Consider the following 22,923-nt stretch of genomic DNA (forward strand, 5'->3'; position numbering starts at 1 on the left):
GAATAAGAAGCTCCTGTTCAAGGTTCACATTGCGGGTGTAATATTACTTGCTCCCATAGGGGCGCAAGAACTGCAGAGATTAACACTAGACAGCACTCAGTACAGAGACAGACTGATGACATGATGACAAATGGAAGGTATCATTAAGGAATTAGTCTCTCTCTCTCTCGCTCTCTCAATGTCTTTACCGCACCATTTAAGCTACTCTGCCTTCCTCATCTGCTTACTTGGATCTACACACAGAGAAAGAGGGGTCCTCAGGGTATGAATAGGTGTTTTCAGTTAGGCCTGCATGTACAGCCGACAAGATAGAGTCTCTCCACAGGAGATCTAAGGCCGTGATGATTGTAATGTATTTTTTGTAATTCTATGTAGGCATCATTCTAAACTCTGTCTTTTCCTCCAACTGCAACCTACTCTACTCTAAAATTCACATAATGAGTCTACCCAGAGGTGTCAGAGAAAAGAGAGAGAGAAAGAATGAGAAAGAAAGAGAGAGAGGCTGGGAGAAAGAAAGAGGAGGGAGAAAGAAGAAGAGAGAGGGACTGGCGAAAGAAAGGGATGCTCTGATTGACGATGATTTGCCTTCGATCTGCACACTCTAGCTCACACAATAGACAGCCATCTACTCTCTCGATCTCTCTCTCTCTCTCTCTCTCTCTCTCTCTCTCTCTCTCTCTCTCTCTCTCTCTCTCTCTCTCTCTCTCTCTCTCTCTCTCTCTCTCTCTCTCTCTGTATACTGTATATATATATATATATATATATATATATATATATATATATATATATATATATATATATATATATATATATATATATATCCATACAGTATATATATATATATACAGTACATCAATTTCAATTTTCAATTTAAGGGGCTTTATTGGCATAGGAAACATATGTTTACATTGCCAAAGCAGGTGAAATAGATAATAACCAGAACTGAAATAAACAATAAACATTAGCAGTAAACATTAGAATCACAAAAGTTCCAAAGGTTCCAAAGTTCAAATATCATATTATGTCTATATACAATCTTGTAATGATGTGCAAATAGTTAAAGTACAAAAGGGAAAAGAAATAAACATAAATATGGGTTGTATTTACAATGGTGTTTGTTCTTCAGTGGTTTCCCTTTTCTTGTGGCAACAGGTCACAAATGTTGCCGCTGTGATTGCACGCTGTGGTATTTCACCCAATAGATATGGGAGTTTATCAAAATTGGATTTGTTTTTTCGAATTCTTTGTGGGTCTGTGTAATCTGAGGGAAGTATGTGTCTCTAATATGGTCATATATTTGGCAGGAGGTTAGGATGTGCAGCTCAGTTTCTTTCTCATTTTGTGGGCTATGTGCACATAGCCTGTCTTCTCTTGAGAGCCATGTCTGTCTTTTTGGGTCAGTCACAGTGGTCAGGTATTCTGCCACTGTGTAGTCTCTGTTAGGGGCCAAATAGCGTTCTTGTTTGCTCAGTTCTTTTGTTAATTCTTTCCAATGTAATTATCTTTTTGTTTTCTCATGATTTTTTGGGGTCTAATTGTGTTGCTGTCCTGAGGCTCTGTGGAGTCAGTTTGTGTTTGTGAACAGAGCCCTAAGACCAGCTTGCTTAGGAAACTCCTCTCCAGGTTCATCTCTCTGTTGGTGGTGGCTTTGTTATGGAAGGTTTGGGAAGTGCTTCCTTTTAGGTGGTTGTAGTATTTAATGGCTCTTTGCTGTATTTTGATAATTAGCGGGTATCGGCCTTATTCTGCTCTGCATGCATTATTTGGTGTTTTCCACTGTACACGGAGGAGTCTCAATTTGGTGTTTAGCCCATTTTGTGAATTCTTGGTTGGTGAGCGGACCCCATACCTCACAACTATAAAGGGCAATGGGTTCCTTAAACCGCTTATGGATCGAACCCTTTTCCAAACATTTTGCCAAAAATGACATACCCAAATCTAACTGCCTGTAGCTCATGGCCTGAAGCAAGGATCCAGAAACAGCAGGGGTTCAAACTTTAGAAATCAGTTCCTACATTTGAATATAAAAATAGATTTTATCAACAAAACTATGCTACATTTTATCTCTGGGACCTTCAGGATGACAAATCAGAGCAAGATTACTGAATGTAAGTACATTATTTACTTTCAGAGGTGAATGTATCAAACCAAGTGCCGTGATAAATGTTTTTTGTTGTTGTGCACTCTCCTCAAACAATAGCATGGTATTTCTTCACTGTAATATTTACAGTAAATTGGACAGTGTAGTTGAATTAAGAAGAATTTAAGCTTTCCTCACTGTCTTAAATAAGCATGCCCCATTCAAAAAATGTGGAACTAAGAACAGATATAGCACTTGATTCACCCCAGACTTGACTGCCTTTGATCAGCACAAAAACATCCTGTGGCGTTCTGCATTAGCATCGAATAGCCCCCGCGATATGCAACTTTTCAGGGAAGTCAGGAACCAATATACTCCGTCAGTTAGAAAAGCTAAGGCTAGCTTTTTCAAACAGAAATTTGCTTCCTGTAGCACTAATTCCAAGAAGTTTTGAGACACTGTAAAGTGGAGAATGGAGAATAAGAGCACCTCCTCCCAGCTTCCCACTGCACTGAGGATAGGAAACACTGTCAACACTGATAAATCTGCGATAATCGATCATTTCAAAAGGCATTTTTCTACGGCTGGCCATGCTTTCAACCTGGCTACCCCTACCCCGGCCAACATCTCAGCACCCCCTGCAGCAACTTGCCCAAGCCCCCCCCCCCCCCCACCCCCGCTTCTCCTTCATCCAAATCCAGACAGCTGATGTTCTGAAAGAGCTGCAAAATCTGGATCCCTACAAATCAGCTGGGCTAGACAATCTGGACCCTCTCTTTCTAAAATTATCCGCCGAAATTGTTGCAACCCCTATTACTAGCCTATTCAAACTCTCTTTTGTATCGTCTGAGATCCCCAAAGATTGGAAAGCTGCCACGGTCATCGCCCTCTTCAAAGAGGGAGACACTAGACCAAAACTGTTATAGACCTATATCCATTCTGCTCTGCTTTTCTAAAATCTTCGAAAGCCAAGTTAACAAACAGATCACCGACTATTTCGAATCCCACCGTACCTTCTCCACTATGCAATCTGGTTTCTGAGCTGGTCATGGGTGCACCTCAGCCATGCTCAAGGTCCTAAACGATATCATAACAGCCATCGATAAGTGACAGTAGTACTGTGCAGCCGTCTTCATCGACCTGGCCAAGGCTTTCGACTCTGTCAATCACCGCATTTTTTCGGCAGACTCAATAGCCTTGGCTTTTCAAATGACGGCCTCGCCTAGTTCACCAACTACTTCTCAGATAGAGTTCAATGTGTCAAATCGGAGGGCCTGTTGTCCGGACCTCTGGCAGGCTCTATGGGGGTGCCACAGGGTTCAATTCTTGGGCAGACTCTTTTCTCTGTATATATCAATGATGTCGCTTTTGCTGCTGGTGATTCTCTGATCCACCTCCACACAGACGACACCATTCTGTATACATCTGGTTCTTCTTTGGACACTGTGCTAACAAACCTCCAAATGAGCTTCAACGCCATACAATACTCCTTCTGTGGCCTCCAACTGCTTTTAAATGGTAGTAAAACTAAGTGCATGCTCTTCAACCGATCGCTGCCCGCACCCTCCCGCTCGACCAGCATCACTATTCTGGACGGTTCTGACTTAGAATATGTGGACAACTACAAATACCTAGGTGTCTGGTTAGACTATAAACTCTCCTTCCAGACTCACATTAAGCATCTCCAATCTAAAATTAAATCTAGAATCGGCTTCCTATTTTGCAACAAGGCTTCCTTCACTCATGCTGCCAAACATACCCTCGTAAAACTGACTATCCTACCGATCCTTGACTTCGGCCATGTCATTGACAAAATAGCCTCCAACACTCTACTCAGCATATTGGATGTAGTCTATCACAGTGCCATCCGTTTTGTCACCAAAGCCCCATATACTACCCACCACTGCGACCTGTATGTTCTTGTTGGCTGGCCCTCACTACATATTAGTCGCTAAACCCACTGACTCCAGGTCATCTATAAGTATTTGCTTGGTAATGCCCCGTCTTATCTCAGCTCACTGGTCACCATAGCAACACCCACCCGTAGCACGCGCTCCAGCAGGTATATTTCACTGGTTGTCCCCAAAGCCAACACTTCCTTTGGCCGCCTTTCCTTCCAGTTCTCTGCTGCCAATGACTGGAACAAATTGCAACAATCACTGAAGCTCCGTCTCTAACTTTAAGCATCAGCTGTCAGAGCAGCTTACCTATCACTGTACCTATACAAAGCCAATCTGTAGGTAGCACACCCAACTACCTCATCCCCATATTATTACTTACCCTCTTGCTCTTTTTCACCCCAGTATCTCTACTTGCACATCATCATCTGCACATCTATCACTCCAGTGTTAATGCTAAATTGTAATTCTTCTTCTCAGTAGCCTATTTATTGCCTACCTCCCTACTCTTTTACATTTGCACACACTGTACATAGATTTTTTCTATTGTGTTATTGACTGTACGTTTGTTTATGTGTAACTCTGTGTTCTTGTTTTTGACACACTGCTATGCTTTATCTTGGCCAGGTCACAGTTGTAAATGGTGTCTAGTTGGATTTTATATTTGTGGTCCTGGTAACTGGACCTTTTTTGGAACAACATTTTTTTGTCTTACTGGGATTTATTGTCAGTGCCCAGGTCTGACAGAATCTTTTGGAGAAGTTATAGGTTCTGACGTAGGCCCTTCTTGGTTGGGGGCAGAAGCACCAGGTCATCAGCAAACAGTAGACGTTTGACTTCATATTATACTAGCATCTCTCTCTCTCTCTTTATCCCACATTAGGCAGTGCATCACAATTCAGCTGACTCAGAGACATTGGAGAGACCCGCCTCTGCACTCACAATGAGGCAAGGTTAATCATTACATTTTAAAGGCAGTTGAACTGAACTGAAAAACACCCTCAACTCAGAATGGCTGCAAGTTGTGAAGACAGTTTGGAAAATATGTTATGACTTTAGGGTGCACAATGTGTTTTGTTTACTCTTTGTGAATGTAGGGTGCTTGAGAGTTATACACTGTTAGACCTTTGTCTGAAGGCATAGCTTGATGAATGCAAATGTGTTTGCATGGAATTGTTTGAGTTTTCAGGGGCTAAGCAACAAAGTTATTCATTAACTCCCTCGTGTGGATTGGTTGTTTTCATGTGGTGAGTCATGGAACTGGAGAGACTTCAGTTGGAATTATTATTATTTATTTTTTTCACCTTTATTTAACAGGTAGGCCAGTTGAGAACAAGTTGTCATTTACAACTCTGTTTCACCTTTCCTTGTTATTGTCTCCACCCCCTCCAGATGTCGCTTGTTTTCCCCAGTGTATTTATCCCTGTGTTTCCTGTCTCTCTGTGCCAGTTCGTCTTGTATGTCCAAGCCTACCAGTGGTTTTCCCGTTTTCCTGGTTTGCCTTTTCTCCTTTTGCTAGTCCTCCCGGTTCTGACCCTTGCTTGTTTTCTGGACTCCATGCCCGCCTGCCTGGCCATTCTGCCTGCCCTGACCTCGAGCCAGCCTGCCCTTCGGTACCTCCTGAACTCTGAACTGGTTTTGACCTTTTGCTTGTCCACAACCATTCTCTTGCCTACTCCCTTTGGATTTATTAAACATCTTAAACTCCAACCATCTGCCTCCTGTGTCTGCATAAGGGTCTCGCCTTGTGTCATGATAGGTAAGGCAATAAATAGGCCATAGTGGCTAAATAATTACAATTTAGCAATTAAACACTGGAGTGATAGATGTGCAGAAGATGAATGCGCAAGTAGAGATATTGGGGTGCAAAGGATCAAAAAAATAAATAACAATATGGGGATGAGGTAATTGGATGGGCTATGTACATGTGCAATAATCGGTAAGCTGCTCTGACAGCTAATGCTTAAAGTTAGTGAGGGAGATATGTCTCCAGCTTCAGTGATTTTTGCAATTCGTTCCAGTCATTGGCAGCAGAGAACTGGAAGGAAAGGCGGCCAAAGGAGGAGTTGGCTTTGGGGGTGACCAGTGAAATATACCTGCTGGAGCGCGTGCTACGGGTGGGTGGTGCTATAGTGACCAGTGAGCTGAGATAAGGCAGAGCTTTACCAAGCATAGACTTATAGATGACCTGGAGCTAGTGGGTCTGGCGACGAATATGAAGCGAGTGCCAGCCAACAAGAGCATACAGGTCGCAGGGGTGGGTAGTATATGGGGCTTTGGTGACAAAACGGATGGTACTGTGATAGACTACATCCAATTTGCTGAGTCGAGTGTTGGAGGCTATTTTGTAGATGACATGGCCGAAGTCAAGGATCGGTAGGATAGTCAGTTTTACGAGGGTATGTTTGGCAGCATGAGTGAAGGAGGCCTTGTTGCGAAATAGGACACCGATTCTAGATTTAAATTTGGATTGGAGATGCTTAATGTGAGTCTGGAAGGAGAGTTTACAGTCTAACCAGACACCTAGGTATTTGTAGTTGTCCACATATTCTAAGTCATAACCGTCCAGTGTAGTGACGCTAGACGGGTGGGCGGGTGCGGGCAGCGATCGGTTGAAGAGCATGCATTTAGTTTTGCTTGCATTTAAGAGAAGCTGGAGGCAACGGAATAACTTTGACATTGTATGTTGCAGGCTTTATGGGTAAATAAGGAGTAGATAAATATAAAGCACTACAAAACGTGTAATTCCATGGAACTTGACAAGATTTAAAAGCACCACATTCTTTGTTTTAGGCTAACCACAGGGTGTCACTAGATATCTTAATAATTTAATTTAAATGTAGCTTTCAATTACCTGTCCAGTTCTTTCAGAACAGTGCAGATGAAGGAAAGAAGACGAGGACAACCATTACGTGAACCATTATGGAACTCTGACATTACCATTCAGTTTAATGTAAAAATAATTTGTTAAATAACATATTTATTAACAGCAATAACAGCATTACAAGTCTAATTCATGAAAATAATACATTTGATTTTAATTAAATCTTTACACAAATCTTTACCAATCTTTAATTGCATATGAACATTCAGAAACCAAAGTTAAATCGACAGCATAGGCCTACATAAAACATACAAAATGCAAGCCCAGACAAGTAATGTCTAACCACAGTATACAATTTAACAGAATTCTTATATTGTATACTGATTAGTGATTAACTAACTCCTCAATCTTACTTTAAACTCCCTTATCTCATCTTTCTAGTCCCCAAACCCCGACAAATACATGGGTATTTCTATAAACTAGGGTACCAGTAAGGATTTCCTATACTGGTCAACTTGTTACAGCTGTTGCTAAGTCATTGATAATAATCTGCACATTTGTTTTATGTCATTACATTAAGATATAAGGGGGATCATAGCTACTGTATATTCAATAAAATTCGTTTGTTTTCCAGTTGCACCTGTAATTTTAAACAATACAAGGGGTTTGAAGTAGCCTACTTGAACTCAGAAATTCAAATACTGGAATAAGTATTTTTTGAAAAACCGACATTTCCTAATTTTGGTGCTTGAAACGTCCTTGCAATTATTGTAGCCAATTTCTAAGTTCTCCTGCTCCCTTATAATAATCTGTTTTCATTTTTGATCAGTTTTTGTGAGAGATTTGGGCACTTACATTTGTTTCCCGCTGCTTCAATTGAGGGGTGTTGCGGTACTCTGCTGCGGTAAAGCCACATGCAGGTATTATGAGGAAGACATCTAATGTTGGCTTCAACCTGGCTTTCCCTACAAATCCCCATGAAAAATGGAACCTGGTTTTTGATCACTTTCTCATTACACAATGTTATCGCTATTCATGGCTTTAAAAGGTCTATGTGTGCCTGCGTCGGCCACGTAGGCTACAGAAAAATTGCCATTCATGCATCCAATCTATTTATCTAGGCAATGTCCACAATATTCTCACATATTTTAGAATGTAATACTATTTTGAAAATCAAGGCCTAAAAAATATCATTATTCTTAAAGTGGTAATAACCTACTTTATCTTTTACACTTTTTGCATGGGTTTTTTTGGTGCTGGGGGGGGGGGTTCTACGTTAAGCCCTATATGTACAGTTATATAAATTATACAATTGTATAACATTGAGGTCCTTGAAAATATCAATTAAGTGCTTGAAGAATTCCCGGAAAGTCCTTGAATATTACTTGCCAATGGCTGTATGAACCCTGCTTAAGGATGTATAGTCTCAGGCCTATGTTGTTGTATACAGTGCATTCGCAAAGTATTCAGACCCCTTCCCCTTTTCCACATTTGGTTATGTTACAGTTTTATTCTAAAATTGATGAAACAACGTTTTTTTCACATCAATCTACACACATTACCCCATAATGATGAAGCAAAAGCAGTGTTTATTTATTAAACTAGTAATTTATTATAAAAAATGCAAATCTGAAATACCTTATTTACATAAGTATTCAGACCCTTTGCTATGAGACTCGAAATTGAGCTAAGGTGTATCCTGTTTCCATTGATCATCGTTGAGATGTTTCTACAATATGATTGGAGTCCACCTGTAGTAAATTCAATTGATTGGACATGATTTGGAAAGGCACACACCTGTCTATATAAGGTCCCACAGTTGACAGTGCATGTCAGAGCAAAAACCAAGCCATGAGGTTGAAGGAATTGTCCGTAGAGGTCCGAGACAGGATTGTGTCGAGGAACAGATCTGGGGAAAGGTACCAAAAAAATGTCTGCAGCATTGAAGGTCCCTAAGAACACAGTGGCCTCCATCATTCGTAAATGGAAGAAGTTTGGAATCACCAAGACTCTTCCAAGAGCTGGCCGCCTTGCCAAACTGAACAATTGGGGGTGAAGGGCCTTGGTCAGGGAGGTGACCAAGAACCCGATGGTCACTCTTACAGAGCTCCAGAGATCCTCTGTGGAGATGGAAGAAACTTCCAGAAGCACATCCATCTCTGCAGCACTCCACCAATCAGGCCTTTGTGGTAGAGTGGCCAGACGGAGGCCACTCCTCAGTAAAAGGCACATGACAGCCTGCTTGGAGTTTGCCCAAAGGCAAATAAAGAACTCAGACCATGAGAAACAAGATTCTCTGGTATGACTAAACCAAACTCTTTGACCTGAATGCCAAGCGTCACGTCTGGAGGAAACCTGGAACCTTCCCTACGGTGAAGCATGGTGTTGGCAGCATCATGCTGTGGAGATGTTTTTTAGCGGCTGGGACTGGGAGACTAGTCAGGATCAAGTGAAAGATGAACGGAGCAAAGTACAGAGAGATCCTTGATGAAAACCTGCTCCAGAGCACTCAGGACCTCAGAGAGGGGCGAAGGTTCACCTTCCAACAGGACAACAACCCTAAGCACACAGCCAAGACAATGCAGGAGTGGCTTCGGGACAAGTCTCTGAATGTCTTCGATTGGCCCAGCCAGAGCCCGGACTTGAACCCGATCTAACATCTCTGGAGAGACCTGAAAATAGCTGTGCAGCGACGCTCCCCATCCAACCTGACAGAGCTTGAGAGGATCTGCAGAGAATAATGGGAGCAACTCCCCAAATACAGGTGTGCCAAGCTTGTAGCGTCATTCCCAAGAAGACTGTTTTTGTGTTGGCATTATGGGGTATTGTGTGTAGATTGATGAGGGAAAAAAGTATTTAATGAATTTTTGAATAAGGCTGTAACGTAACAAAATGTGGAAAAAGTCAAGGGGTCTGAATACTTTCCAAATGCACTTTAGGTGGACTTATGGGCCAATTTGCATATATTCACTTGTATTCCTCTAAGTACATTCATGGAACTGCATAAAAATATTTTTATTTTTGTTTCAAACGATTTTGAAATGTTGATCCCAAAGTCACATATTGGCCCCATTACTTATAGAAAGACCCACATCTCCTTAAAACATGTTTTGCTTGTAATCTTTACTTGATCTCATAATATAAGAGCATCTTCATGAAGTCAAGCAAATCCGACACTATCCTATCACCTGTAGATCCCAAGTATCCTAAATCGTTCCACGAGTGGCAAGGATAATCAAAATCATCATTACCAAATTCTTCACAATAACTGCAAAAACTAGTATTTGGAATTGTATTGGCTCCAAAAGGAGATTGCACTGGTAATTATTCTCCCGAGCTTGGCTGTACTGGTTGCATCATGTGGACAGATTGCACTGAATAAATAAACAAATTGGCCTGCCATTTCAGCTTCTGTTTTTTCGTCCTGCCACATATGCCAAACTTGCCAAATGCTATCATGAAAGAGGACCACAATGGAAATAAGTTGTGTACTTTGTGTTTATCCTTGATGAGGGCATCATTTTGTATGTGTACCTTGTTTAAAATGATCAAATATACTGGAATTTTCATTTTCCACAGCCCGCTCTTACAGTAGCTTTCCAGCTCTTGCTTTAGGTAAGATTCCTTCACCTACCCAAAATCACAGCCCGTGTTGATTTATATTTTAGCTGATACTCTTATCCAGAGCGACTTAATACATTTTTGTACTGGTTCCCCATGGGAATCAAACCTCAAACACTGGCTTTACAAGCACCATGCTCTACCAACAGAGCCACACAGGATGGTGGTATAAGCAATCTTTCAGACACAATATGATCATAGTGGTCTTTGTATCTCTGGAGGAAATAGATGTTGTCCTCTGTGTGTGAGAGATCCAGCTCAGAGTCTTTATGTTCATCTAAAAAACACAACAGATACACTGCTGATTGGTATGGCAGTAAATCTCCAGCAGTTCATCATGATGAGAGCAGATCTTCTGCTGTAGTTGTGTGGAGGCTTTGACCGTTTTGTGCTTCTTAAATGCAGGAGATTCAAAGTGAGGCTGGAGATGAGACTTGCAGTAAGGCCAGACACACCAGACAGGATTTTCTCCCTGTGCAGATGTCACACTCCACGTCTACTGGTCTAGCGTTCTATAGTTTCTCTGCTACTTCAGCCAGCATTGTACTTCTGTTTCCGAAAAGGCCTTGGGATGAAGGTCTGTCTGCACTGGGGGCATTTGTAGACTCCCCTCTGATCATCCTGATCCCACCAGCCCTCAATATAGTCCATACAGTGTCTGTGTCCACAGGCAGTTGCCATTGGATCCTTCAGTCGATCCAGACAGATCGAACAACAGAATTGGTCCCTATCAACAGAAATATTAGCAGATGCTATTTTCTTGCCAATAGATAGGTATACTGACTTGGACTTAGTTAAAATTGGTTGAAAGTCTAGAAGTAGTTAAACGTGTAACGCCCTGGCCATAGAGAGGGGTTTTTGTTCTTTATTTTGGTTAGGCCAGGGTGTTACATTGGGTGGGCGTTCTATGTTCCTTTCTCTATGTTTTTGTATTTCTTTGTTTTGGGCCGTGTGTGGCTCCCAATCAGGCACAGCTGAAGCTCGTTGTTGCTGATTGGGAGTCACACATAAGGAGCATGTTTTTCCTTTGGGTTTTGTGGGTAATTGTTTCTGTTTAGTGTTTGCACCTGACAGGACTGTTTGGCTGTCGGTTTCTTGTTTTTGTCTAACGTGTTCTTTCTTTAATAAATTCCTGAAGATGAACACATCCTCCGCTGCACCTTGGTCTCATTTGAGCGACGGCCGTTACAGAATTACCCACCAACAACGGACCAAGCAGCGGAGGAAGGAGCAGCACAAGGAGAGGCACCAGGAGAAAAGCTATCTGGAGTCGTGGACTTGGGAGGAAATCCTGGACGGGAAAGGACCATGGGCTCAAGCTGGGGATTATCGCCGCCCTCAGTGGGAGAGCTGAGAGGCGCTGGTATAAGGAAAGGGAGCGCAATGGACATGGGAGGCAGCCCCCCAAAACATTTTTTTGGGGGGCACACGGGGAGATTGGCGGAGTCAGGCGGTGGACCTGAGCCAACTCCCCGTGCTTACCGGAAGCAGCGTGGTACTGGTAAGACACCGTGTTATGCTGTGGAGCGCACGGTGTCCCCAGTGCGCGTTCAAAGCCCGGTGCGCTACATACCAGCCCCCCACAAGTGCCATGCAAGTGCAGGCATCGAGCCAGGGCGGATGGTGCCAGCTCAGCGCGTCTGGTCTCCGGTGCGCCTCCTCGGTCCAGGTTATCCTGCGCCGGCGTTGCGCACTGTGTCTCCAGAGCGCTGGGAGGGTCCAGTTCGCCCAATGCCTGCTCTCTGCCCATGCCGGGCCAAAGTGGGCATTCAGCCTGGAGTGTGGGTAAAGAGCGTCCGTACCAGAACTCCAGTGCTCCCCCACAGCCAGGTTTATCCTGTGCCTCCTCCTCGGACCAGGCCTCCAGTGGGTCTCCCCATCCTGGTCTGTCCTGTGCCACCTCCCAGGACTAGGCCTCCAGTGGGTCTCCCCATCCTGGTCCGTCCTGTGCCGCCTCCTAGGACTAGGCCTCCAGTGGGTCTCGCCAGTCCGGAGCCGCCAGAGCTGCCCACCAGTCCGGAGCCGCCAGAGCTGCCCGCCAGTCCGGAGCCGCCAGAGCGGCCCGCCAGTCAGGAGCCGCCAGAGCTGCCCACCAGTCAGGAGCCGCCAGAGCTGCCCGCCAGAGTTGCCCGCCAGTCAGGAGCCGCCAGAGCCGCCCGCCTGTCCGGAGCCGCCAGAGCCGCCCGCCAGTCAGGAGCCGCCAGAGCCGCCCGCCAGTCAGGAGCCGCCAGAGCTGCCCGCCAGTCAGGAGCCGCCAGAGCTGCCCGCCAGTCAGGAGCCGCCAGAGCTGCCCGCCAGAGTTGCCCGCCAGTCAGGAGCCGCCAGAGCCGCCCGCCTGTCCGGAGCCGCCAGAGCCGCCCGCCTGTCCGGAGCCGCCAGAGCTGCCCGCCTGTCCGGAGCCGCCAGAGCCGCCCGCCTGTCCGGAGCCGCCAGAGCCGCCCGCCTGTCCGGAGCCGCCAGAGCCGCCCGCCTGTCCGGAGTCGCCAGAGCCGCCCGCCTGTCCAGAGCCGCCAGAGCCGCCCGCCTGTCCGGAGCCGCCAGAGCCGCCCGCCTGTCCGGAGTCGCCAGAGCCGCCCGCCTGTCCGGAGCATCTGAGCCGCCCGCCTGTCCAGAGCAGTCAGAGCCGCCCGCCAGCCCGGTGACTCCTGTGCCTACGCCTAGGGCCAGGCCTCTTACATGTCTCCTCAGCCTGGTGAATCCTGGGTCAGTGCCGCCTGAGCCGCTAGGGATGCCCGCCAGCCGGGCGCAGCCAGGGACGCCTGCCAGCCGGGTGCAACCAGGGTCCCCGCCAGCCGGGCGCAGTCATCGCCGCCCGCCAGCCAGGAGCAACCATCGCCGCCCGCCAGCCAGGCGCAGCCATCGCCGCCCGCCAGCCGGGCGCAACCAGGGCCGCCCGCCAGCCGGGCGCAGTCAGGGTCGCCCACCAGACCTTCGGCGCGGCCAGGTGCGCCACCTAAGAGGGCGATGCCAAGGGTGGAGCAGAGGCCACATCCCGCCGTAAGAAGGCCCACCCGGACCCTCCCCTTCAGTGTCAGGTTTTGTGGCCGGAGTCCGCACCTTGGGGGGGGGGGGGGGGGGGGGGGTACTGTAACGCCCTGGCCATAGAGAGGGGTTTTTGTTCTTTATTCTGGTTAGGCCAGGGTGTTACATTGGGTAGGCGTTCTATGTTCTTTTCTTTATGTTTTTGTATTTCTTTGTTTTGGGCAGTGTGTGGCTCGCAATCAGGCACAGCTGAAGCTCGTTGTTGCTGATTGGGAGTCACACATAAGGAGCATGTTTTTGTTAAAATGAATTATTTCTGGGGTAGTTGTAAATGTGAAGGTGGACCAGCTGAAGGGGAAGATTCCTGGTGTTTGTGATGATCGTCGTTTGATGCGACGTAGGCAGGGTGGTGTGAGTGGTGAAACAAAAGAGTCGTTGTCTGTTCTTTTGAGTTTTGATGTTGAGTCTTTGCCCGACAAAGTGATGTTAGGATATTTCAGTTATTCCTTACAAGCTTTTGTGCCTAACCCATTACGTTGTTACAGGTGTCAAGCTTATGGACATGTGGCAGCAGTGTGTAGGAGAGAGGTTCCTTGGTGTGAGAAGTGTGCAGAAGGGGATGAGATAAAGGCATGTTTAGTATTGGGGAAAGAAGTGGTATGTGTTAATTGTAGAAGTGTCCATGGTGCTGGGGATCAGAAATGTCCGGTGCGTGAGAGACAGGTTAAGGTTACAATGGTTATCTGTAGAGCAGGGATGGAACGTAAGTCGCAGAAAATAGAGGTTGTGGTGGCAGCTGCAGATAATTATTTGGGTGCATGAGATTTGACTTCAGAAGAGTTACAGGGTGTGTTGAGTGGTGGTGTCCCATCCTCTAAGATTGTAGGCCTGGTGTAGGTCCAGATAGGGTTAAATAGTGGAATAGGATGGTGGGTTTTTATTGACTGTAGGGTTAGATGGTAGGGTAGTTTGTAGTTTTCTTTTCACACGACGTATAAGGGACTTTTACCACAGTCTAGTTGGTGGCGGAAATACAACATATATTGGATGGCAACTGCCGTTAAACCTCATCGAAGAAGAAAGGAAAGGAAGTCATTCAAATAAGAAGTTAATCAAAACACCACATGCTAGGAATAAATACATAAGTAAATCAATTCAATATAAAGCACACATGAGGGAAAAGGAAAAAGGACTAAGTAGAACCATGTTTACCAGGGTTGTATATGACATTGTGCATCAAAATGACTTGGTGTACAATGTGTTCAAATCACAATGTGTTATAGGGAATGGTTGCTAGTACCAACATAGCTAAATACGTACAGTACAGTATAATTCTAACTAGTCACTGGGATTGCACACACACCATATCACACACCATATTTCACTATCTGTAAAGTCAATGTAATTTAAAATATGAGGGATGAGAAGGATGGATGGACCCTCTGAGATTAACGTGGCTCCAGCCTCTATCCCTACCCTAAGGAACATTACATTTTAAATGTTGTATGCTCATTCAACATCTTATACAGATACCAGAATTTGAAACAGCACTGCAGGTGTGACACTTCTTCAATGAAACTTTGATCGGTTTTGCATGTTTCGATGTAAGGACAGTTTTCACAGCTTGTGGGCTAATTAACTTCACTGCCTGCAGCATTTGAACAGCTTGCAGGGTTATTTTCACCACTTCCTCCTTACAGTAGCTCTCCAGTTGCAGCTTCAATTCCAACAGATTTTTTCACCCTACCAAAGTCACAGCCTGGGTTGATAGTGGTGGTAGGCAGTTCTTCAGATGCAGGAAGGTTGGAATGGACTTTGTACCTCTGGAGGAAATCTATAGGATCCTCTGTATGTGAGAGCTGCTCCAGCTCAGCGTCTCTCCTCCATAGCTCAGCCACTTCCTGCTCCAGTCGCTCCAGGAGTCCTTCAGCCCGACTCACTTCAGCCTTCCTCTGGGCTCTGATCAGCTCTTTCACCTCAGAGCACCTTCTCTTAATGGAGCGAATCAGCTCAGTAAAGATCCTTTCACTGTCCATAACGGCTGCCTGTGCAGAATGTTTGAGTGACGACATAGCTTTTTGGAACTTCTTATTCTCCCCCAGCTTTTCTTATATTTCGGTTGAAATGTTTCCTGTTTCAATTTCACCTGATTTTAATTCTCAGTTCTTTCTGCTGCAGCTGAGACTGTATCATTACCTTTATGTTCATCCATTGTACACAGATAGCAGATACACTGCTGATCTGTACGGCAGTAAATCTCCAGCAGTTTATCATGATGAGAGCAGATCTTCTGCTGTAGTTGTGGGGAGACTTTGACCAGCTTGTGCTTCTTGATGGCAGGAGATTCACGGCGAGGCTGGAGGTGAGTCTCACAGTAAGAAGCCAGACACACACTGTAAGGGCACAAGGTGAGACCCAAACGCAGACACAGGAGGCAGATGGTAGAGCTCCGATATTTATTATAACAAAGGGAGTAGGCAAAGGCAGGTCGGGGACAGGTAAGCGTTCATAAACCAGGTCAGAGTCCAAACAGCACCAAACGATAGGCAGTCTCGAGGTCAGGCCAGGCAGGGGTCAGAAACCAGATCTGAGTCCAAAACAGTGCAAGGCAGGCTGGTAATCAAAACAGGCAGAGTGGCAGGCAGGCGGGTTTGGAGTCAGGACAGGCAACGGTCGAAACCAGGAGGACTAGAAACAAACAGAGACTGGGAGAAATAGGAGCAAGGAAAAACGCTGGTTGACTTGGCAAACAAGATGAACTGGCACAGAGAGACAGGAAACACAGGGATATATACACCGGGGATAATAAGTGACACCTGGAGGGGGTTGAGACAATCACATGGACAGGTGAACAAGATCAGGGTGTGACACACAAGACAGAACTCGACAGGTTTGAATTTTCTCCCAGTGCACACATCAAACTCCAAATCCCCAGGTCCAGCGTAATAGTGAGCGGGTGGAGCAGCTTGGAGTCCTGTCTTCTTCAACTCCTCCACCAATTCAGCCAGCATTGTGTTTCTGTTCAAAACAGGCCTGGCATCCTACCTGGGCGCATACCTGGTTGACCGGGGTGTCGGCGGTGGAAGTCGGCGATGGGGACAGAAGACAAAGGACTGTGAGACATGGCTTAATCCTCGACACATGGTAAGTAGGGTGAATATGGAGGGTAAGGGGTAACAACAGATGGACAGCAGTGGAACTAAGGACTCTAGAGATGGGAAAAGGGCCAATGAAATGGGGGGACAGTTTGCGGTACAGGTCCCGTGTGGACAGCCATACCCTCTGCCCAATGCGGTAGTGGGGAGCTGGAGTCCTGCAGCGGTCCGCTTGTTGACAATACTTGGAGTTGGTCTTGAGAAGTGCTAGCCGAGCTCTTCTCCAGGTACGTCGACAGCAGTGGACAAACATCTGGGCCGAGGGTACGTGGACTTCCGGTTCTTGTTCTGGGAAGAGTGGAGGCTGGTACCCCATGGAGCACTCAAAAGGGGAGAGTCCCGTGGCTGAGCAGGGAAGGGTGTTCTGGGCATACTCCACCCAGACCAGTTGTCGGCTCCAGGTAGTGGGGTTGGTTGAGATCAGGCATCTTAGGGTGGTCTCCAGGTCCTGGTTAGCTCACTCTGACTGGCCGTTAGATTGGGAATGGAATCCGGAGGATAGGCTGGCCGACGCCCCAATAAGGGTGCAGAATGCCTTCCAGAACTGAGACGAGAACTGAGGACCCCGGTTGGAAACCACATCCACCAGGAGTCCATGGATCCAGAAGACGTGCTGCACCATGAGCTGGGCCGTTTCCTTGGCAGAGGGAAGTTTGGGGAGAGGGATGAAATGAGCGGCCTTTGAGAACCAATCCACCACCGTCAGAATGACGGTGTTGCCATCAGACAGGGGAAGCCCAGTGACAAAGTCCAGAGAGATATGGGACCAGGGACGATGACCGGTAGTGGCTGAAGAATGCCTGAAGGAGTCTTGTTCTGAGCACACACCGTGCACGCAGCAATGAAGGCAAAGACATCAGGAACCATTGTGTGCCACCAGAAACGTTGTCTGCGGATTGCTAGAGTACGGCGGGAACCTGGATGACAGGTCAGCCTGGAGGAATGAGCCCATTCCAGGACCCGGGAGCAGACTGAATTAGGGACAAACAACCGGTTAGCCGGGCCCCCTTCAGATCCAGGCTGGGAACGTTGTGCCTTGCAAACCAGGTTCTCAATCCCCCAACCCACTGAGGCTGCAAGGCATGAGGTAGGGAGAATGGTTTCAGAGACTGAGGGTGTGGCAGAGGAACTGTAGAGGTGGGAGAGGGCATCAGGCTTCCCATTTTGGACCCTGGGCGGTAGGAAATGGTGAAGTTGAATCTTGTAAACAAGAGAGCCCACCGGGCCTGCCTAGAATTAAGGCGCTTGGCTGTACGGAGATATTCAAAAATGTTATGGTCGGTCCAGACCAAGAATGGATGTTTTGCTCCTTCCAGCCATTGCCTCCACTCTTCCAACGCCATCTTGACCACCAGGAGTTCCGGTTGCCTACGTCATAGTACCTCTCTGCAGGATTGAGACGATGGGACAGGAAGGCACGGGATGAACCTTTTGGTCCTGGGCAGATCGCTGGGACAGGTTGGCCCCCACTCCAACGTCAGAAGCATCAACCTCTACCACAAATTGAGGAGACGGGTCCGGATGGATGAGGATGGGTGCTGTGGTGAACCGATGGTTCAGGTCCACAAAGGCTCTGTCGACAGCTGGAGACTATGTGAACGGTACTTTGGGAGAGGTGAGTGCAGAGAGGGAGGCCGCCAGGGTACTGTAACCCCGAATGAAACGTCGGTAGAAGTTAATGAAACCCAGGAAATGTTGTAACTGCATCCTGGATGTAGGTTCAATTTACCACAGCTTTCACTTTTCCAGGATCCATTTGGACATTTCCCTCAGTGATGACATATCCCAGAAAGGAGATTGTCGAGCGGTGGAACTCACACTTCTCGGCTTTCACGAACAATTGGTTCTCCAGGAGGCGCTGAAGGACCTGTCTGACATGAAGAACATGTTCTTGGGCAGACCGGGCAAAAAACAGAATGTCGTCAAGGTAGATGAACACAAAATGGTTTAGCATGTCCCGGAGCACATCGTTTACCAGAGCCTGGAAGACAGCGTTGGTGAGTCCAAACGGCATGACCTGGTACTCATAATGTCCGCTGGCTGTGCTGAATGCTGTCTTCCACTCATCTCCTTCGCATATCCAAACCAGGTGGTAGACATTCCAAAGGTCCAGCTTGGAAAAAATGGTGGCCCCCTGGAGAGGTTCAAAAGCCGAGGAGAGGAGTGGTAGTGGGTAACAATTTTTAATCGTAATGTCATTCAGACCCCGGTAGTCAATGCACGGACACAGGGTCTTGTCCTTCTTCTCCGGCAGGAGATGCAGACGGACAGACGCCTCCAGTAGCCAAAGACTCTTCTACGTATTCCTCCATGGCCTTGGTCTCCGGCCCGGATAGAGAATATAGCCGACCACGGGATGGTGTGGTGCCTGGGAGATCAATGGCACAATCATAAGGAAGGTGTGGGGGAAGCGAAGTAGCACGTGCCTTACTGAAAACTTCCAGGAGGTCATGGTATTCAGTGGGAATGGCAGAGACATCCAAAGCCTTGCTAATGCCCTGAGGAGGACGTCTAGGGGACGGCTGTGCTGCTTTAAGACAGTGGAAATGGCAAAATGGGCTCTAACCCAGGATGGAGCTCATGGTCCAGTCAATAACAGGGTTGTGTTTTTGGAGCCAGGAAAGTCCCAAGACAACAGGAACATGGGAAGATGCAATGAGAAGGAACTGTATGGTCTCACTGTGGTTTCCTGAAACCTGTATATGAACTGGCACTGTACTATGGGTGACTCTTCCAATTGAGCGGCCGTCCAGTGCCCTTGCATCCATGGGGACAGAGAGGGGTTGAGAGGTAATAAAAAGTTCAGTAACAATAGTAGGATCCATGAAAATTTCATCAGCCCCAGAGTCAATGAGCACTCAGAGAGACTTAGATTGGTCTGCCCACAGCAAAAGCACAAAAAAGGAGTGCAGGTGTTGGGAATTAGGGAACTCCCAGTCTGTACCCACCATAGACAAGGGTTTCCTAACAGGGCAGGTAGCTATATAATGTCCTGCCCCTCCACAATACAGACAACAGTTTGAACTCAGCCTACATGAGCATTCCCCAACAGATAACCTAGCTCTTCCCAGTTGCATAGGCTCAGGAGTATCCAACTCATCCATCGTTGATGATTCTCGGGGTACCTCGGGTGTTTTCGGCTCTCCTCGGAAATACACACTTTGGAGATTTCCGGATTCCTTAGGACGAGTGCCATCATCAGACAAACGAGTGTTCCCAAGGCCCGACCTCCTCTCATACCGGCATTCTCGTAGGAGGCCATCAATCCTAATCGAAAGGGCAATAAGGGAATCGAGGTCCAGTGGTATTTCCCAAGCTGCGAGCTCGTCCTTTATCCCCTCCGACAGTTCATGGAGGAAGGTGTCGAACAGAACCTCCGGATTCCAGGAACCCTCGGCGGCCAATGTGCGAAAATCTACTGCGTAGTCTTCCAGACTATGGGAGTTCAGATGTACCTGCAGTACTTTGAGCCGTCTCCTTCCCGGGCACCGGAGAATCGAAAAACCTTCCTAACTTCTGCCATGAATTCCTCCAAGCTCTTGCACACAGCGGATTGCTGCTCCCACACAGCTCTTGCCCAGGAGAGTTCCCTTCCAGACATTAGCGTGATTAAATACGCTATCCTTGATCGTCCGACGGGAATGAAGAGGGCTGGAGTTTGAATATGAGAGAGCACTGGGAAAGGAACGCCCGGCAGGTACCAGAATTGCCTGCATAACGTTCTGGAGTAGGTAAGCGGGGCTCTCGGGGAGCCGGGGAAGGTTGAACCAATCCACCACTAGTAGGAAGGTTACTGGGTGGTTGGGAGGTCTCAGACGTGACATGCTGCCTATGAGCTAATTCACTGATTTGCTCCATTATCGCCTTGAACCCTTGGTCGTGGCGTTCCATCAGGGAAGGAAGCCCTTCCAAAAGGTCCTGAAGTACCTCCTCATGCCTCCCAATGGTGGCTTTCTGCAGGGAGACAATGTGACGGAGCTGGTCCAAGTCTGCTGGGTCTGTCATGGCCAGTTCGTACTATAAGGGCACAAGGCGAGACCCAAATGCAGACACAGGAGGCAGATGGTAGAGCTCCGATATGTATTAAAACAAAAGGAGTAGGCAAAGGCAGGTCGGGGACAGGCGAGAGTTCATAAACCAGGTCAGAGTCCAAACAGTACCAGACGATAGGCAATCTCGAAGTCAGGCCAGGCAAGGGTCAGAAACCAGATCCGAGTCCAAAACAGTGCAAGGGGATAGGCAGGCTGGTAATCAGAACAGGCAGAGTGGCAGGCAGGCGGGTTCGGAGTTAGGACAGGCAACGGTCGAAACCAGGAGGACTAGAAACAAACAGAGACTGGGAGAAATAGGAGCAAGGAAAAATGCTGGTTGACTTGGCAAACAAGACGAACTGGCACAGAGAGACAGGAAACACAGGGATATATACACCGAGGATAATAAGCGACACATGGAGGGGGTGGAGACAATCACATGGACAGGTGAACAAGATCAGGGTGTGACACACAAGACAGAACTCGACAGGTTTGAATTTTCTCCCAGTGCACACATCAAACTCCAAATCCCCAGGTCCAGCGTAATAGTGAGCAGGTGGAGCAGCTTGGAGTCCACCAATTCAGCCAGCATTGTGTTTCTGTTCAAAACAGGCCTTGGGAAGAAGGTCTGTCTGCACTGGGGGCATTTGTTGACTCCCGTCTCATCATCCTGATCCCAGCAGTCCTCAATACAGTCCATACAGTACCTGTGTCCACAGGGAATTGCCACCGGTTCCTTCAATATGTCCAGACAGATCGAACAACAGAATTGGTCCCTAGCAACAGAAATGTTAGCAGCTACCATTTTCTTGTCAACAGACAGGTCTACAGACTTGGAATGAGTTCCAATAATTTTTTTTTCAGACCATCCGATTAAATGCATCAAGTGTAGAGGCAATGTTGTGTTGAGTCGTAAAATGGAGGTGAGTGAGTCTGACTTAAGTTTAATTTTCTCTGAAACCTTCATTCAGATAAGGAGTGGCTTATGGAACCTGCTTAGCAGGTTGTATGTATGACGATTGTGGATCAAAATATGCCACGTAATAGAAAGGTATTATGAGGAGTGGTTTGTAAGAATGGACTTAGAATGGCTGCAAATCAAAACTGTAGGTTTCACTTAAAAGGTTTTCTCAAGATACAGTTCATGATTAAGTTCAGAATGCGTTCAGTCAACTAAATGCAAGTAGGGTGCTATAAAGGAGTGGTTTACACAAAGCATAGCTTGCTGAATGCAAACGTATTTGTAGGTAAAGGTTTGAGTTCTCACAGGCTAAGCAAAGTGATTCATTAACACCCTCAGGTGGTGTGGTTGTTTTCATGTGGCTTCTTTTCATGTGGTGAGTCATGGAACTGGAGATTTTCTTAATGATGTTTCTGACATGGTTGGAGAAAATGTGACTTGATATCTTTGGCATGATACTGTATGCTGCAATGCATCATTGATGGATATAAAGTGTCTGCAGGCGGAAGATTCAGAGATGTGGAAGGTGTGAAAAAAAAGGTCATGTTGAATGTGAGGAACAAACTGTGAATTGTTGGAAATCATGTTACTACATCTTTGGAGTGCCCGTCAAGGGTGAAAGAGAATGAAGTTGCCAAAGTCAGAGCCGTCCAGTGCATTTCATACACAGAGGCGGTCAAAAGGGTTGAGGGAACGAATGGTCCCCCTGAGGACTTCATTGTGTTGGATAGGCTTTCACTGCAGGCTGCAGAGTTGATCTCCCACCAGCAGGAGCCAGAGATATTATGTGTAAAGAAGGTGGGCTTTGTGATTTAAAGTGCACAATGCGTTTAGTTGACTCTTTGCATGTAGGGTGCTATAGAGGGTTATATACTGTTAGACCTTTGTATGAAAGCATAGCTTGATGAATGCAAATGCATTTGCAGGTAAATGTTTGAGTCCTCAGGGGGCTAAGGAACAAGGTGATTAATTAACACCCTTGTGTGGAGTGGTTGTTTCCATGTGGCGAGTCATGGAGCTGGAGAGACTTCATGACATCCCTGACATGGTTTGAAAAAATATACTGCAAAAAAATAAAGGGAACACTAAAATAACACATCCTAGATCTGAATGAATGAAATAATCTTATTAAATACTTTTTTCTTTACATAGTTGAATGTGCTGACAACAAAATCACACAAAAATAATCAATGGAAATCCAATTTATCAACCCATGGAGGTCTGGATTTGGAGTCACACTCAAAATTAAAGTGGAAAACCACACTACAGGCTGATCCAACTTTGATGTAATGTCCTTAAAACAAGTCAAAATGAGGCTCAGTAGTGTGTGTGGCCTCCACGCGCCTGTATGACCTCCCTACAACGCCTGGG

At 46.6% G+C, this 22,923-nt stretch overlaps 1 pseudogene; it reads right to left on the reverse strand.

The window, feature by feature from the left end:
• Positions 1–201: 201 nt before the first annotated feature.
• On the reverse strand, positions 202–21,396 carry LOC106560224 (E3 ubiquitin-protein ligase TRIM47-like; annotated as a pseudogene).
• Between the last annotated feature and the right edge of the window lie 1,527 nt (positions 21,397–22,923).

The sequence above is a fragment of the Salmo salar genome, chromosome 10 (assembly GCF_965601325.2).
Source record: "Salmo salar chromosome 10, fSalSal1, whole genome shotgun sequence".
In the NCBI taxonomy this organism is placed as follows: domain Eukaryota; kingdom Metazoa; phylum Chordata; class Actinopteri; order Salmoniformes; family Salmonidae; genus Salmo; species Salmo salar.